Raw genomic sequence first — 17,358 nt, 5'->3', positions numbered from 1 at the left:
CTCGATCGTGGTCTCCCTCCACCATCCTTCCCGCTCACCTTCAGTCCTTCGACAGCCTGCAGCACGTTCCTGGACACTGACTTCGAGCCACGGCTGGAGTGACCGGGATTCACACAGGTCCGCTGACGTCTGCCGGAGGAGGGGGGGGCCCAGTTGGAACTCCAGTTGGGGGGGGGCGGGGGATGAGGAGAGGGGGCGGGCCCACATCGCCCTCTTGGGGGGGCGGGGGGGAGCGGGGGTGGGAGGGGAGGGGGTGTGACTTATCCCCTGGGGGGGGGGGGTGGGGGTTTGACAGATCATCCCCTGGGGGGGGTGGGGTGGGGGGGGGGAGAGGGGGTGTGACGGATCATCCCGGGTGGGGGGGGGGTGGAGGTGTGACGTCCCATTCCCTGGGGGGCGGGGGAGAGGAGAGGGGGTGTGACGTCCCATCCTCTGGTTGGGGGGGTTCCGCTGCGTGTCTGCGGCCGATCCCTCCTGGCACCATCACGGGGACACTACCAGCCACAGATTCCTCTTCCCTGCAGGTGCGAGTGAGCGGGAGAGATGGCTGTGGCCGGTAGTGAACCAGTGAATGATCTGTCACACCCCCTCCCCCCGGGGATGATCCGTCACACCCCCTCTCCGCCCCCCACCCCCCCGGGGATGATCCGTCACACCCCTTCCCCCCCCCCCCGGGGATGATCCGTCACACCCCCTCCCGCCCCCCGGGGATGATCCGTCACACCCCCTCTCGCCCCCCGGGGATGATCCGTCACACCCCCTCCCGCCCCCCGGGGATGATCCGTCACACCCCCTCCCGCCCCCCGGGGATGATCCGTCACACCCCCTCCCGCCCCCCGGGGATGATCCGTCACACCCCCTCCCGCCCCCCGGGGATGATCCGTCACACCCCCTTCCGCCCCCCGGGGATGATCCGTCACACCCCCACCCCCCCCCCGGGGATGATCCGTCACACCCCCTCCCCCCTCCCCAGGGATGATCCGTCACACCCCCTCTCCGCCCCCCCCAGGGGATAATAAGTCACACCCCCTCCCCTGCCACCCCCCTCAAGAGGGCGATGTGGGCCCCCCCCCCAACCAGAGTTCCAACTGGGCCCCCCCCCCCCCTCCTCCAGCAGACGCCAGCGGACCGGTGTGAATCCCGGTCACTCCAGCCGTGGCTCGAAGTCAGTGTCCAGGAACGTGCTGCAGGCTGTCGAAGGACTGAAGGTGAGCGGGAAGGATGGTGGAGGGAGACCACGATCGAGGTAGGTTAGGGGTGTGCTCTGCCGGGGGGGGGCCTGCCTCCCAGAGGGGTCCAATTCCGGGGGGGAGGGGGTGGGGGCTGCCTCCCAGAGGGGTCCGATCCCAGGTGGGCGGGGGGGAGGGGGGGGGGGGGCAGCTGCCTCCCAGAAGGGTCCGATCCAGGGAGGGGGGGTCTGCCGGCCAGAGGAGTCCGATCCCAGGGGGGGGGGGTCTGCCGGCGAGAGGAGTCCGATCCCAGGGGGGGCGGAGGGCTACCTCCCAGAGGGGTCCCAGAGGACGCGCGCCCGAATCGGCCATTGGTAAAGGCGCGATTGGCCTTGAGAGCAATTCAGGGAGTTGGGAAATAGGCTAAAAAGTAGGGCCTCCAGGGTGGCCATCTCTGGGCTGCTCCCAATGCCTCGTGCCAGTGAGGCTAAGAATAGGGAGATAGTACAATTGATTGCTTAGCTAAAGGACTGGTCCAGGAGGGAGGGCTTCATTTTCCTAGATCAATGGGAAGTTTTCAGGAGAGGATGGCACCTGTACAAGAAGGACGGGTCACAACTAAGTTGGAAGGGCACGAATATCCTGGCTGGGAGTTTTGCTCGTGCAGTTCGGGGGGGTTTAAACTAGTATGGCAGGGGGGTGGGGATCAAAATATTAGGTCTACAGGTGTAGAGGCTGGGGACGAGCTTGGGGCTGGGACAAGGCTGGCAAAGAAGAAGAGCACTCTGGGGGAGGATGACCTCACTGGGCCTGGAGGTCTGAAGTGCATCTACTTCAATGCAAGGAGCGTAGCAGGTAAAACAGACGAACTTAGGGCCTTAATGCTCACGAGGAATTTGGATGTGGTTGCGGTGACAGAGACTTGGTTGAAAGAGGGACAGGACTGGCAGCTGAATATTCCGGGGTACAAGTGTTTTAGGCGAGACAGAGGAGGGGCCAAAAGAGGTGGGGGAGTAGCAGTATTAGTTGGAGAGCATATTACAGCGGTGCAGAGGGAGGACAATTCAGAGGGGTCGTGTAACGAGTCACTGTGGGTGGAGATTAGAAACAGGAAGGGCGCAGTCACTATGTTGGGGGTATACTACAGGCCCCCCAACAGGCCAAGGGAAGTGGAAGAACGGATATGTCAGGAGATACTGGATAGGTGCAGGAAAAATAGGGTTGTTGTAGTGGGAGACTTCAATTTCCCTGGTATAGACTGGAAATTACTGAGAGCTGGGACTCTGAATGGGGAGGAATTTGTAAAATGCGTACAGGAGGGTTCTTTGGAACAATATGTAAATAGCCCGACTAGAGAGGGGACTATACTGAATCTAGTACTGGGGAATGAGCCCGGTCAGGTCTTCAAAGTTTCGGTAGGGGAACATGTGGCAAATAGTGACCACAATTCTGTTAGCTTTAGGATAGTGATGGAAAAGGATGAGTGGTGTCCCAAGGGTAAGGTGTTGGATTGGGGGAAGGCTAACTTTAGTGGGATTAGGCAGAAATTGGCAGCTCTTGATTGGGAGAGGCTGTTTGAGGGTAAATCCACATCTGGCATGTGGGAGTCTTTTAAGGAACAGTTGTTAGGGCTGCAGGATAGGCATGTGCCTGTAAAAAAGGATAGGAAGGGTAGGATTCGAGAACCGTGGATAACCAGGGAAATTGAGGGACTGGTCAAAAAGAAAAGAGAGGCGTATGTTCGGTCCAGGCAGCTAAAAACGGAAGGAGCTCTGGAGGAGTACAAAGAAAGTAGGAAAGAACTCAAACGGGGAATTAGAAGGGCAAAAAGGGGTCACGAAATGTCCTTGGCAGACAGGATTAAGGAGAATCCCAAGGCATTTTATTCATACGTTAGGAACAAAAGGGTTGTAAGGGAAAAAATTGGACCTCTCAGGGACAAAAGTGGGGAATTATGCTTGGAGCCCAAAGAAGTAGAGGAGATCCTAAATGAATACTTTGCGTCGGTATTCACAAAGGAGAGGGATGTGTTGACTGGGAGTGTCTCGGAGGGGAGTGTTGAACCGTTGGAGAAAATCTCCATTACAAGGGAGGAAGTGTTAGGTTTGTTAGAGAATATAAAGACTGACAAATCCCCAGGGCCTGATGGAATCTATCCAAGGCTGCTCAGGGAGACGAGAGATGAAATCGCTGGGCCTCTGACGCAAATCTTTGTCTGGTCACTGGACACAGGTGAGGCCCCAGAGGATTGGAGGATAGCTAATGTGGTCCCATTATTTAAGAAGGGTAGGAAGGATAACCCGGGTAATTATAGGTCGGTGAGCTTGACGTCCGTGGTGGGGAAGTTGTTGGAGAAGATTCTTAGAGATAGGATGTATGCGCATTTAGAAAGGAATAAACTCATTAACGATAGTCAGCATGGTTTTGTGAGAGGGAGGTCATGCCTCACTAACCTGGTGGAGTTTTTTGAAGAAATGACTAGAATGGTTGACGAGGGAAGGGCCGTGGATGTCGTCTATATGGACTTTAGTAAAGCGTTTGACAAAGTCCCTCATGGTAGGCTGGTGAAAAAGGTTGGATCTCATGGGATAAAGGGGGAGGTGGCTAGATGGGTGGAGAACTGGCTTGGTCACAGAAGACAGAGGGTGGTAGTGGAAGGGTCTTTTTCCGGCTGGAGGCCTGTGACTAGTGGTGTGAAGTCTCACAACACCAGGTTAAAGTCCAACAGGTTTATTTGGTAGCAAATATCCAACGCCGGCATCTCCACATCATGACTAGTGGTGTTCTGCAGGGCTCTGTATTGGGACCTCTGCTGTTTGTGATTTATATAAACGATCTGGAAGAAGGTGTAACTGGGGTGATCAGTAAGTTTGCGGACGACACAAAATTGGCAGGACTTGCAGATAGTGAGGAGCATTGTCAGAGGCTACAGAAGGATATAGATAGGCTGGAAATTTGGGCAAAGAAATGGCAGATGGAGTTCAGTCCTGATAAATGCGAAGTGATGCATTTTGGTAGAAATAATGTAGGGAGGAGCTATACGCTAAATGGCAGAACCATAAAGGGTGTAGATACGCAGAGGGACCTGGGTGTGCAAGTCCACAGATCCTTGAAGGTGACGTCACAGGTGGAGAAGATGGTGAAGAAGGCATATGGCATGCTTGCCTTTATAGGATGGGGCATAGAGTATAAAAGTTGGGGTCTGATGTTGCAGATGTATAGAACGTTGGTTCGGCCGCATTTGGAATACTGCGTCCAGTTCTGGTCGCCACACTACCAGAAAGACGTGGAGGCTTTGGAGAGAGTACAGAGGAGGTTTACCAGGATGTTGCCTGGTATGGAGGGGCTTAGTTATGAGGAGAGATTGGGTAAACTGGGGTTGTTCTCCCTGGAAAGACGGAGGATGAGGGGAGACTTAATAGAGGTGTATAAAATTATGAAAGGCATAGATAGGGTGAACGGTGGGAAGCTTTTCCCCGGGTCGGTGGTGACGTTCACGAGGGGTCATAGGTTCAAGGTGAAGGGGGGGAGGTTTAACACAGATATCAGAAGGACATATTTTACACAGAGGGTGGTGGGGGCCTGGAATGCGCTGCCGGGCAAGGTGGTGGAGGCGGACACACTGGGAACGTTTAAGACTTATCTAGATATGAACGGAGTGGGAATGGAGGGATACAAAAGAATGGTCTAGTTTGGACCAGGGAGCGGCACGGGCTTGGAGGGCCGAAGGGCCTGTTCCTGAGCTGTATTGTTCTTTGTTCTTTGGGTCGGGTCTGGACCGCGTTTTAGGCCCGACGCCCAACTTTACCACGATTTCGCGCCCAAATTTTGGTAAAATCGGGCCCCATGTCTTTTCCTTGATCCTACCTGCCAAAGACTTCTCATGTCCCCTCCGGCTCTTCTTAACTCTTTCTTTAGGTCCTTCCTGGCCAGCTTGTAACTCTCAAGCGCCCTAACTGAGCCTTCACGTCTCATCTTAACATAAGTCTCCTTCTTCCTCTTCACAAGAGATTCAACCTCCTTAGTAAACCACGATTCCCTCACACGTCTGCTTCCTCCCTGCCTGACAGGTACATATTTATCAAGGACGCGTAGTAGCTGTTCCTTGAACAAGCTCCACATTACAATTGTGCCCATCCCCTGCAGTTTCCTTCCCCAACCTATACCAGCTAAATCTCGCCTAATCGCATCATAATTTCCTTTCCCCCAGCTATAACTCTTGCTCTTTGGTATATACCTATCCCTTTCCATTGCTAAGGTAAACGTAATCGAATTGTGGTCACTGTCACCAAGGTGCTCCCCTACCTCCAAATCTAACACCTGGCCTGGTTCATTACCCAGTACCAAATCCAATTTAAATTGAGGGGTGAGAGATATAGGACAGATGTAAGAGGGAGGTTCTTTATTCAGAGAGTAGTAACGGCGCCCCCTCGCCTCTGGCCCCCCCCCCTGGTGGTGTGGCGCCCCCTCGCCTCTGGCCCCCCCTGGTGGCGCGGCGCCCCCTCGCCTCTGGCCCCCCCCTGGTGGCGCGGCGCCCCCTCGCCTCTGGCCCCCCCCTGGTGGCTAAGGGTTGTTCCCAGGGACGGGGACTCTGTGTCTACGGGCTGTTCCCAGGGACGGGGACTCTGTGTCTATGGGCTGTTCCCAGGGACGGGGACTCTGTGTCTCGGGGCTGTTCCCAGGGACGGGGGCTCTGTGTCTCGGGGCTGTTCCCAGGGACGGGGACTCTGTGTCTATGGGCTGTTCCCAGGGACAGGGACTCTGTGTCTCGGGGCTGTTCCCAGGGATGGGGACTCTGTGTCTATGGGTTGTTCCCAGGGACGGGGACTCTGTGTCTATGGGTTGTTCCCAGGGACGGGGACTCTGTGTCTCGGGGCTGTTCCCAGGGATGGGGACTCTGTGTCTATGGGTTGTTCCCAGGGACGGGGACTCTGTGTCTATGGGTTGTTCCCAGGGACGGGGACTCTGTGTCTATGGGCTGTTCCCAGGGACGGGGACTCTGTGTCTATGGGTTGTTCCCAGGGACGGGGACTCTGTGTCTATGGGTTGTTCCCAGGGACGGGGACTCTGTGTCTACGGGCTGTTCCCAGGGACGGGGACTCTGTGTCTACGGGCTGTTCCCAGGGACGGGGACTCTGTGTCTACGGGCTGTTCCCAGGGACGGGGACTCTGTGTCTACGGGCTGTTCCCAGGGACGGGGACTCTGTGTCTACGGGCTGTTCCCAGGGACGGGGACTCTGTGTCTACGGGCTGTTCCCAGGGACGGGGACTCTGTGTCTATGGGTTGTTCCCAGGGACGGGGACTCTGTGTCTATGGGCTGTTCCCAGGGACGGGGACTCTGTGTCTACGGGCTGTTCCCAGGGACGGGGACTCTGTGTCTACGGGCTGTTCCCAGGGACGGGCACTCTGTGTCTATGGGCTGTTCCCAGGGACGGGGACTCTGTGTCTACGGGCTGTTCCCAGGGACGGGGACTCTGTGTCTAAGGGTTGTTCCCAGGGACAGGGACTCTGTGTCTATGGGCTGTTCCCAGGGACGGGGACTCTGTGTCTACGGGCTGTTCCCAGGGACGGGGACTCTGTGTCTACGGGCTGTTCCCAGGGACGGGGACTCTGTGTCTATGGGCTGTTCCCAGGGACGGGGACTCTACGGGCTGTTCCCAGGGACGGGGACTCTACGGGCTGTTCCCAGGGACGGGGACTCTGTGTCTATGGGCTGTTCCCAGGGATGGGGACTCTGTGTCTACCGGGCTGTTCCCAGGGACGGGGACTCTGTGTCTATGGGCTGTTCCCAGGGATGGGGACTCTGTGTCTACGGGCTGTTCCCAGGGACAGGGACTCTGTGTCTATGGGCTGTTCCCAGGGACGGGGACTCTGTGTCTATGGGCTGTTCCCAGGGACGGGGACTCTACGGGCTGTTCCCAGGGACACACACCGAGACGATCGTCAACTGCTGCTGGAGGGTCATCAGCTCGGTGAAAGATGCTCTGTGGTCTGCCTGAAACCTGCTAGCTGTCCGGTTTGACAGACTTGTCCCTGACCAGGACACTCCAGGACTACAGACTGAGGGATGCATGAACACTGAGGCAGCCGCCACGGAGGCACAACGGGTGACGGTTACTATTGAAGTCCCACCATTATCCACCGAGAGGCCGGATACTGCAGATATCGAGAGATGTTTAAAAGCAGTGAAAGTGTAGATCATTACACGGATGGTGGAATCGACCTGGTTAAACACACACCACAGATTGGATTTAACCGGGATCGCACTGCATGGACCTGAGCAACATCAAGAAATGATGTTGAGTTAGAAGATCGACCATGATCTAACTGGGTAGAACAGACTTGAGAGGCCGAATGGCCTACTCCTGTTCCTATGTTCCAAGGGATTACTGCCTTGATGTGCTGGCTCTTCACCTCATCAAAGATCAACTGTCTGCTGGTGTCAGTATCCAGTTCTGTCTGAGAGGAAAACTTTAACCTCAGTCGCCTCTGTACCAAAGCTGAACCTGTCACCGCAGATAGGATGTGTGGTGATCTGAGGGAGGGGGGCAGAGAGAGAGAGAGAGGGGGGGGGGGCAGAGAGAGAGGGAGGGGGGCAGAGAGAGGGGGGTAGAGAGAGGGAGGGGGGCAGAGAGAGAGAGGGGGAGGGGGGCAGAAAGAGGGAGAGGGGCAGAGAGAGAGGGAGGGGGGCAGAGAGAGAGGGAGGGGGGCAGAGAGAGAGGGAGGGGGGCAGAGAGAGAGGGGGGGCAGAGAGAGAGGGGGGGGGCAGAGAGAGAGGGAGGGGGCAGAGAGGGAGGGGGGGCAGAAAGAGGGAGGGGGGGCAGAGAGAGAGGGAGGGGGGCAGAGAGAGAGGGAGGGGGGCAGAGAGAGAGGGGGGGGCAGAGAGAGAGGGGGGGCGGAGAGAGAGGGAGGGGGGGCAGAGAGGTGGGGGGGGGCAGAGAGAGGGAGGGGGGCAGAGAGAGAGGGGAGGGGGGCAGAGAGAGAGGGAGGGGGGGCAGAGAGAGAGGGAGGGGGGCAGAGAGAGAGGGAGGGGGGCAGAGAGAGAGGGAGGGGGGCAGAGAGAGAGGGAGGGGGGCAGAGAGAGAGGGGGGGGCAGAGTGGGAGGGAGGGGGGGGCAGAGAGGGGGGGGCAGAGAGGGAGGGAGGGAGGGGGGCAGGGAGGGAGGGGGGGGGCAGAGAGGGAGGGAGGGGGGGCAGAGAGGGAGGGAGGGGGGGCAGAGAGGGAGGGAGGGGGGGGCAGAGAGGGAGGGGGGGGCAGAGAGGGATGGAGGGGGGCAGAGAGGGAGGGGGGGCAGAGAGGGAGGGGGGGGGCAGGAGAGAGATGGAGGGGGGGCAGAGAGGGAGGGGGGGGCAGAGAGAGATGGAGGGGGGGGCAGAGAGGGAGGGGGGGGCAGAGAGGGAGGGGGGGGGGCAGAGAGGGAGGGGGGGCAGAGAGAGATGGAGGGGGGGGGCAGAGAGAGATGGAGGGGGGGCAGAGAGGGAGGGGGGGCAGAGAGGGAGGGGGGGGCAGAGAGGGAGGGGGGGGCAGAGAGGGATGGAGGGGGGGCAGAGAGGGAGGGGGGGCAGAGAGGGGGGGGGGGCAGAGAGGGAGGGAGGGGCAGAGAGAGATGGAGGGGGGGGCAGAGAGGGAGGGGGGGCAGAGAGGGAGGGGGGGGCAGAGAGAGATGGAGGGGGGGGCAGAGAGGGGAGGGGGGGGCAGAGAGAGATGGAGGGGGGGGCAGAGAGGGAGGGGGGGCAGAGAGGGAGGGGGGGCAGAGAGGGAGGGGGGGGCAGAGAGGGAGGGGGGGCAGAGAGGGAGGGGGGGCAGAGAGGGAGGGGGGCAGAGAGAGAGGGAGGGGGGGCAGAGAGGGAGGGGGGGCAGAGAGGGAGGGGGGCAGAGAGGGAGGGGGGCAGAGAGAGAGGGAGGGGGGGGCAGAGAGAGAGGGAGGGGGGGCAGAGAGAGAGGGAGGGGGGGGCAGAGAGGGAGGGGGGGCAGAGAGGGAGGGGGGGGCAGAGAGGGAGGGGGGCAGAGAGGGATGGAGGGGGGGCAGAGAGGGAGGGGGGGGCAGAGAGGGAGGGGGGGGCAGAGAGGGAGGGGGGCAGAGAGGGAGGGGGGGCAGAGAGGGAGGGGGGCAGAGAGGGAGGGGGGGCAGAGAGGGAGGGGGGGCAGAGAGGGAGGGGGGGCAGAGAGGGAGGGGGGCAGAGAGGGAGGGAGGGGGGCCTGGAGGAGGACGTCACAGAATATTTTTGAGAGTTTCTTCGTCTGACTTGTTCTGGAACCAATCAGAGAGCAGCTTATATTGGATTTGTGAAATGTGACAGGATTAATTACTGATCTCAGAAAACCTGGAACAGCACGGACAGGCCCCTCGGCCCATTACAGCACAGGAACAGGCCGTTCGGCCCATTACAGCACAGGAACAGGCCGTTCGGCCCATTACAGCACAGGAACAGGCCGTTCGGCCCATTACAGCACAGGAACAGGCCGTTCGGCCCATTACAGCACAGGAACAGGCCGTTCGGCCCATTACAGCACAGGAACAGGCCGTTCGGCCCATTACAGCACAGGAACAGGCCGTTCGGCCCATTACAGCACAGAACAGGCCGTTCGGCCCATTACAGCACAGGAACAGGCCGTTCGGCCCATTACAGCACAGGAACAGGCCGTTCGGCCCATTACAGCACAGGAACAGGCTCTGCGGCCCATTACAGCACAGGAACAGGCCCTTCGGCCCATTACAGCACAGGAACAGGCTCTGCGGCCCATTACAGCACAGGAACAGGCTCTGCGGCCCATTACAGCACAGGAACAGGCCCTTCGGCCCATTACAGCACAGGAACAGGCCCTTCAGCCCATTACAGCACAGGAACAGGCTCTGCGGCCCATTACAGCACAGGAACAGGCCCTTCAGCCCATTACAGCACAGGAACAGGCCCTTCGGCCCATTACAGCACAGGAACAGGCTCTGCGGCCCATTACAGCACAGGAACAGGCCGTTCGGCCCATTACAGCACAGGAACAGGCCCCTGCGGCCCATTACAGCACAGGAACAGGCTCTGCGGCCATTACAGCACAGGAACAGGCCTTCAGCCCATTACAGCACAGGAACAGGCCCTTCAGCCCATTACAGCACAGGAACAGTCCCTTCGGCCCATTACAGCACAGGAACAGGCTCTGCGGCCCATTACAGCACAGGAACAGGCCCTTCGGCCCATTACAGCACAGGAACAGGCCCTTCAGCCCATTACAGCACAGGAACAGGCCCTTCAGCCCATTACAGCACAGGGACAGGCCCTTCGGCCCATTACAGCACAGGAACAGGCTCTGCGGCCCATTACAGCACAGGAACAGGCTCTTCGGCCCATTACAGCACAGGAACAGGCCCTTCGGCCCATTACAGCACAGGAACAGCCGTTCGGCCCATTACAGCACAGGAACAGGCCCTTCGGCCCATTACAGCACAGGAACAGCCCTTCGGCCCATTACAGCACAGGAAGAGGCCGTTCGGCCCATTACAGCACAGGAACAGGCCCTTCAGCCCATTACAGCACAGGAACAGGCCCTTCGGCCCATTACAGCACAGGAACAGGCTCTGCGGCCCATTACAGCACAGGAACAGGCTCTGCGCCCATTACAGCACAGGGACAGGCCCTTCGGCCATTACAGCACAGGAACAGGCCCTTCGGCCCATTACAGCACAGGAACAGGCCCTTCAGCCCATTACAGCACAGGAACAGGCCCTTCAGCCCATTACAGCACAGGAACAGGCCCTTCAGCCCATTACAGCACAGGAACAGGCTCTGCGGCCCCATTACAGCACAGGAACAGGCCCTTCAGCCCATTACAGCACAGGAACAGGCCCTTCAGCCCATTACAGCACAGGAACAGGCTCTGCGGCCCATTACAGCACAGGAACAGGCCCTTCAGCCCATTACAGCACAGGAACAGGCCCTTCGGCCCATTACAGCACAGGAACAGGCTCTGCGGCCCATTACAGCACAGGAACAGGCCCTTCAGCCCATTACAGCACAGGAACAGGCCCTTCAGCCCATTACAGCACAGGAACAGCCCTTCAGCCCATTACAGCACAGGGACAGGCCCTTCGGCCCATTACAGCACAGGAACAGGCTCTGCGGCCCATTACAGCACAGGAACAGGCTCTGTGGCCCATTACAGCACAGGAACAGGCTCTGCGGCCCATTACAGCACAGGAACAGGCCCTTCAGCCTATTACAGCACAGGAACAGGCCCTTCAGCCCAGTACAGCACAGGAACAGGCTCTGCGGCCCATTACAGCACAGGAACAGGCTCTGCGGCCCATTACAGCACAGGGACAGGCCCTTCGGCCCATTACAGCACACGAACAGGCTCTGCGGCCCATTACAGCACAGGAACAGGCTCTGCGGCCCATTACAGCACAGGAACAGGCCCTTCAGCCCATTACAGCACAGGAACAGGCTCTGCGGCCCATTACAGCACAGGAACAGGCCCTTCAGCCCATTACAGCACAGGAACAGGCCCTTCGGCCCATTACAGCACAGGAACAGGCTCTGCGGCCCATTACAGCACAGGAACAGGCCCTTCAGCCTATTACAGCACAGGAACAGGCCCTTCAGCCCATTACAGCACAGGAACAGGCCCTTCAGCCCATTACAGCACAGGAACAGGCCCTTCAGCCCATTACAGCACAGGAACAGGCCCTTCAGCCCATTACAGCACAGGAACAGGCCCTTCAGCCCATTACAGCACAGGAACAGGCCCTTCGGCCCATTACAGCACAGGAACAGGCTCTGCGGCCCATTACAGCACAGGAACACGCCCTTCGGCCCATTACAGCACAGGAACAGGCTCTGCGGCCCATTACAGCACAGGAACAGGCCCTTCGGCCCATTACAGCACAGGAACAGGCCCTTCGGCCCATTACAGCACAGGAACAGGCTCTTCGGCCATTACAGCACAGGGACAGGCCCTTCGGCCCATTACAGCACAGGAACAGGCTCTTCGGCCCATTACAGCACAGGGACAGGCCCTTCGGCCCATTACAGCACAGGAACAGGCCCTTCGGTCCATTACAGCACAGGAACAGGCTCTTCGGCCCATTACAGCACAGGAACAGGCTCTTCAGCCCATTACAGCACAGGAACAGGCCCTTCAGCCCATTACAGCACAGGAACAGGCTCTTCGGCCCATTACAGCACAGGAACAGGCTCTTCGGCCCATTACAGCACAGGAACAGGCCCTTCAGCCCATTACAGCACAGGAACAGGCCCTTCGGCCCATTACAGCACAGGAACAGGCTCTTCAGCCCATTACAGCACAGGAACAGGCTCTTCAGCCCATTACAGCACAAGAACAGGCCGTTCGGCCCATTACAGCACAGGAACAGGCCCTTCGGCCCATTACAGCACAGGAACAGGCCCTTCGGCCCATTACAGCACAGGAACAGGCCCTTCAGCCCATTACAGCACAGGAACAGGCCCTTCGGCCCATTACAGCACAGGAACAGGCCCTCGGCCCATTACAGCACAGGAACAGGCCCTTCGGCCCATTACAGCACAGGAACAGGCCCTTCGGCCCATTACAGCACAGGAACAGGCTCTGCGGCCCATTACAGCACAGGAACAGGCTCTGCGGCCCATACAGCACAGGAACAGGCTCTGCGGCCCATTACAGCACAGGAACAGGCCCTTCGGCCCATTACAGCACAGGAACAGGCTCTGCGGCCCATTACAGAACAGGAACAGGCTCTGCGGCCCATTACAGCACAGGAACAGGCTCTGCGGCCCATTACAGCACAGAACAGGCTCTGCGGCCATTGCAGCACAGGAACAGGCTCTGCGGCCCATTACAGCACAGAAACAGGCTCTGCGGCCCATTACAGCACAGGAACAGGCTCTGCGGCCCATTACAGCACAGGAACAGGCTCTGCGGCCCATTACAGCACAGGAACAGGCTCTGCGGCCCATTACAGCACAGGAACAGGCTCTGCGGCCCATTACAGCACAGGAACAGGCTCTGCGGCCCATTACAGCACAGGAACAGACCCTTCGGCCCACAATGTTGGACTGACCATGATACCAAATTAAACTATTCCCTTCTGCCTGCCCTTGCTCCATATCCTTCTTCTTACATATTCATGTCCTTCTCTAAACACCCCTATCGTATCCGCCTCCACCACCACCCCGGCAGCGCATTCCAGACACCAACCACACTCTGTGTAAAAAACTTGCCCCTCACATCTCCTTTGAACTTTTCCCTCTCACCTCAAGTACATTCTCCCTAGTATTAGACTTTTCAACTCTGGGGGAAAGATTCTGATTGTCAACCCTATCTACACCCCTCAGAATTTTATATTCTTCTATCCGGTCTCCCCTCAGCCTCCGCCGCTCCAGAGAAAACAACCCGAGTTTGTCCAGCCTCTCCTTATCGCCCAGACCCTCTAATCCAGGCAGCATCCTGGTAAACCTCTCCTCCACCCTCTCCAAAGCCTCCCCATCCTTCCTGTAATGTGGTGACCAGAATTGAACACAATTCTCAAGTGTGTTGAAGTGGAAACTTTCCTGCTTCTTGACTGTGATAGAAAGACTCAGCAAAATTTGTTTTGACGAAATAACGAGGCTTTATTTACGAAAGACTGCATGCAGTATTGGCTGAAAACTTGAGTTCAGAGAGCAGTTGGTACAACTTGCTAATTCCTCCTCAAGTCTGTGCTTACACAAAGAATCAGTTCAGTATTTATACATAACCATTATCAGGTAGCGTGACCAGAGCGTATTCAGGAATTCGATCAGTAATAGAATCATAAGCAATGTCGTTAATCATGTCATAACTTGCTGACCTCCTAGAACTCTTTGTCTCATCATTCATACCCTTATCTTGTCCTTTGATGTAACAGAAAAAGGTTGGTGACTCCTTCATCCCTGACCTTATCTAGTCTTGGTGATACTGGCCTAGTTTATGAGGAGTTAATCTTATCAGGCCTTTCAGAGGTCAGGCATTTTGGAATAGCCTGACCTCCTCTGGTCTTATTCATGTCTTAAGTTATGCAGAATCAGCCTTACCAGGTCGTACAGGGGTCAGGCATTCTGAAATAGCTTGGTCAGCATTCTTACATTGTACCAGAGAGTTGACCAATTTTCCCATCATGCCACTACTGAGTTCATACAACTTCACAAGTGCGGCCTCGCCAAAGTTTTACAAAGCTGCAACATGACATCCTGATTCTTATACTCAACGCCCTGACCAATAAAGGCAAGCGTGCCATAGGCCGCCTTTACACCCTATCTACTTGTGTGGCCACTTTCGGGGAGCTATGGACTTGAACCCCTCAGTAACAGTGACCACAATATAACTGAATGTTACATCTACTTTGAAAGTGAGAAGAGTGGGTCTAAGACTAATATTTTAAACTGAAATTCGGGTGACAATGTGTGTATGAAAGCTGAGCTTGCGAAAGTGAACTGGGACATTGGGGCTAGGGGATTAAAGCAAATTACTGCAGATGCTGGAATCTGAAACCAAATGAGAAAATACTGGAAAATCTCAGCAGGTCTGACAGCATCTGTAAGGAGAGAAAAGAGCTGATGTTTCGAGTCCAGATGATCCTTTGTCAGGCTTTTCCCTGCAGCCCTTTTTAAACAAAGGCACAACATTTGCCACCCTCCAATCTTCAGGCACCTCACCCGTGACTATCGATGATTCAAATATCTCGGCTCGGGGACCTGCAATTTCCTCCCTAGCCTCCCACAATGCCCTGGGATCCACTTCATCAGGTCCCGGGGATTTATCTACCTCGATGCGCTTTAAGACTTCCAGCACCTCCTTCTCTGTAATATGTACACTCCTCAAGACATCACTATTTATTTCCCCAAGTTCCCTAACATCCATGCTTTTCTCAACAGTAAATACTGATGAGAAATATTAATTTAGGATCTCACCCATCTCTTGTGGATCCGCACATAGAGAACCTTGTTGATCCTTAAGAGGCCCTACTCTCTCCCTTGTTACTCTTTTGCCCTTTATGTATTTGTAGAAGCTCTTTGGATTCTCCTTTGCCTTATCTGCCAAAACAATCTCATGTCCCCTTTTTGCCCTCCTGATTTCTCTCTTAACTTTACTCCTAAACCCCCGATACTCTTCAAGGGATCCACTTGATCCCAGCTGCCTATGCATGTCATGTTCCTCTTTCTTCTTCTTGCCTCAATATCCTGAGTCATCCAGAGGAGGGACCCCCCCCCCCCAACATGGAGCCGAGGAGGGACCCCCCCTCTCCCTCCCCCCCCGCCCCCCTACGGAGCAGAGGAGGGACCCCGCCTCCCCCCCCCCCCCCCCCACGGAGCAGAGGAGGGACCCCCCCTTCCCCCCCCCCCCCACGGAGCCGAGGAGGGATCCACCCCTCCCCCCCCCCCCCCCCCCCACGGAGCAGAGGAGGGAATCCCCCCCCCGCCCCCCCACACGGAGCGGAGGAGGGAACCCCCCCTCCCCCACACGGAGCGGAGGAGGGAACCCCCCCTCCCCCACACGGAGCGGAGGAGGGAACCCCCCCTCCCCCACACGGAGCGGAGGAGGGAACCCCCGCCCCCCACACGGAGCGGAGGAGGGACCCCCCCACCCCCCACGGAGCGGAGGAGGGACCCCCCCACCCCACGGAGCGGAGGGAGGGACCCCCCCCCCCCCCGTCCAGTCCTGTTAGAAGTTTATAACTCTGAGATTCTCCCCCCCCCCCCCCCCATTTCTTCCTGTAAGTATTCTTGCTCATGAAGAATTTCAGACATCTTCTCATTAGAAGTGTTAAAATCCTGAGAAAACAAACAGCAGTAAAATGTCCCCAGATCTTTCTCAGCAGTGTAAATTGGACAAAGTTTGATACCGAGATATGTAGCAACAACACCTCCTCCATGATCATCCTCCACCCCGGTGCCCCACAAGGCTGTGTTCTCAGCCCCCTACTATACTCCTTATACACCTATCACTGGGCGGCCAAATTCCCAATGTAGCCCAATCCATCACGCAAACCAGCCTCCCATCCATTGACTCTGTCTACACTTCCCGCTGCCTCGGAAAAGCAGCCAGCATAATTCAGGATCCCACGCACCCCGGACATTCTCTCTTCCACTGGGAAAAAGATACAAAAGTCTGAGGTCTCGTACCGACCGACTCAAGAACAGCTTCTTCCCTGCTGCTGTCAGACTTTTGAATGGACCTACCTCGCATTAAGTTGATCTTTCTCTACACCCTAGCTATGACTGTAACACTACATTCTGGACTCTCTCCTTTCCTTCTCTATGAACAGTATGCTTTGTTTGTATAGCGCGCAAGAAACAATACTTTTCACTGTATGTTAATACATGTGACAATAATAAATCAAATCAAAAGTAAACAGGTAATGAGAGAAATCACCAAAATCTCAGTGTTAAGGAATGTCTTAAAGGAGATAGAGATGTGGGGAGGTTTAGGGAGGAAATACCAGAGCTTAGGACCCCCCTTCTCCCCCCCCCCCCCCCCCCCGCCGGCAGCTGAAGGCACGGCCGCCAATGGCGGGGCGATGGGAATCGGGGGATGCTCGAGAGGCCGGAATTGGAGGAGCGCAGAGATCTCGGAGGGGAGTAGGGGTTGGAGGAGGTTACAGAGATAGGGAGGGGTGTAGGGGCTGGAGGAGGTTACAAAGATAGGGAGGGGTGTAGGGGCTGGAGGAGGTTACAGAGATAGGGAGGGGTGTAGGGGCTGGAGGAGGTTACAGAGATAGGGAGGGGTGTAGGGGCTGGAGGAGGTTACAGAGATAGGGAGGGGTGTAGGGCTGGAGGAGGTTACAGAGATAGGGAGGGGTGTAGGGGCTGGAGGAGGTTACACAGATAGGGAGGGGTGTAGGGGCTGGAGGAGGTTACACAGATAGGGAGGGGTGTAGGGCTGGAGTAGGTTACAGAGATAAGGAGCGGTGTAGGGGCTGGAGGAGGTTACACAGATAGGGAGGGGTGTAGGGGCTGGAGGAGGTTACACAGATAGGGACGGGTGTAGGGGCTGGAGGAGGTTACAGAGATAGGGAGGGGTGTAGGGACTGGAGGAGGTTACAGAGATAGGGAGCGGTGTAGGGGCTGGAGGAGGTTACAGAGATAGGGAGCGGTGTAGGGGCTGGAGGAGGTTACACAGATAGGGAGGGGTGTAGGGGCTGGAGGAGGCTACAGAGATAGGGACGGGTGTAGGGGCTGGAGG

The sequence above is a fragment of the Mustelus asterias genome, unplaced genomic scaffold, assembly GCF_964213995.1.
Source record: "Mustelus asterias unplaced genomic scaffold, sMusAst1.hap1.1 HAP1_SCAFFOLD_656, whole genome shotgun sequence".
NCBI lineage: Eukaryota > Metazoa > Chordata > Chondrichthyes > Carcharhiniformes > Triakidae > Mustelus > Mustelus asterias.
This window is presented reverse-complemented; position numbering follows the sequence as displayed.